Source organism: Salvelinus sp. IW2-2015, unplaced genomic scaffold, assembly GCF_002910315.2.
Source record: "Salvelinus sp. IW2-2015 unplaced genomic scaffold, ASM291031v2 Un_scaffold11293, whole genome shotgun sequence".
NCBI lineage: Eukaryota > Metazoa > Chordata > Actinopteri > Salmoniformes > Salmonidae > Salvelinus > Salvelinus sp. IW2-2015.
The window spans coordinates 2,440-3,589 of record NW_019952550.1 but is presented as its reverse complement, the minus strand read 5'-3'; the positions used below and the strand labels follow the sequence as shown (position 1 = coordinate 3,589).

The 1,150-nt window shown below is 47.3% G+C and overlaps 2 long non-coding RNA genes across 2 annotated transcripts; one reads left to right on the top strand and one right to left on the bottom strand.

Moving 5' to 3' along the window:
* Positions 1–121: 121 nt before the first annotated feature.
* LOC139027366 (uncharacterized) lies at positions 122–691 on the bottom strand. The gene is made up of 3 exons (XR_011479447.1): positions 640–691; positions 351–400; positions 122–199 (listed from the first exon to the last, which is right to left on the bottom strand). It is a non-coding gene; the product is annotated as an uncharacterized lncRNA (long non-coding RNA).
* Positions 347–681, top strand: LOC139027367 (uncharacterized). The gene is made up of 3 exons (XR_011479448.1): positions 347–373; positions 514–613; positions 663–681. It is a non-coding gene; the product is annotated as an uncharacterized lncRNA (long non-coding RNA).
* Positions 692–1,150: the final 459 nt, after the last annotated feature.

Genomic DNA, 1,150 nt, shown 5'->3' with positions numbered 1-1,150 from the left:
ACCAGACTAGAAGACCAGGTCCTGTATTGGTCAGACCTAGACCACACCTGCAACCACGGCATAGAAGACAGGTCTGTATTGGTCAGACTAGAACCCCCTTGGCTGACCAGGCTAGCAGACGCAGGTCTGTATTGGTCAGACTTGACCACCCTGGCACCAGGCTAGAAGACCAGTCTGTATTGGTCAGACTAGAACCACCCTGGCACCGACTAGAAACCAGGTCTTATTGGTCAGACTAGAACCACCCTGACACCCAGACTAGAAAGACCAGGTCTGTATTGGTCAGACTAGAACCACCCGGGCACCAGGACTAGAAGACCAGCGTCGTGTATTGGTCAGACTAGAACCACCTGGCACCAGACTAGAAGACCAGGTCTGTTTTGGTCAGACTAGAACCACCCTGACACCAGACTCAGAAGACCAGGCCTGTATTGCGTCAGACACGGGCACCAGCGACATAAAACCAGGTCTGTATTGGTCAGACTAAGAACACCGCTACCAGCTAAAGACCAGGTCTCTATTGGTCAGACTAGAACCACCTGACAACCAGGCTAGAAGACCAGGTCTGTATTGGTCAGACTAGTAACCACCCCGCACCAGACTAGAAGACCAGGCTGTATTGTGGTCAACTAGAACCACCCTGCACCAGGCTAGAAGACCAGGTCTGTATTGGTCAGACTAAACCACCCTTCACAGACTAGGGTGTTCTAGGACTGTTTCAAACATTCCCAAGGCATTAACTTGATTTACAATCGTAAGAACCAAGGTTGATTTATTTACAAAGCTCATATTGAATTCTGTCATGATCTCTGTTTATTGAGTAGTTTTGATACGTATGACTGACTCTGATGTTCTCATCCAAAACTGTATTTCACTGTGCGTCTATTAGCCAACTACTTCAAAGCATTCTCATTGACAGAACCAAATCAACCTCTTTATGTCACAATCGTTACTGTCATTTCACCAATCTAGCTCTGTACAAATAAATGTGTTTTCTTCTGTGTCACCACTCGCTCTTGTTCACCAATTTAACCGCCAATTACCAAACCTGTGTCCCCAATACCCCCTGCTAGTCCCTACGGTAGTTAACTACGACCAGGACCATAGTGAATGAGGTACCCTACGTAGTTAACTACGGACCAGGACCATA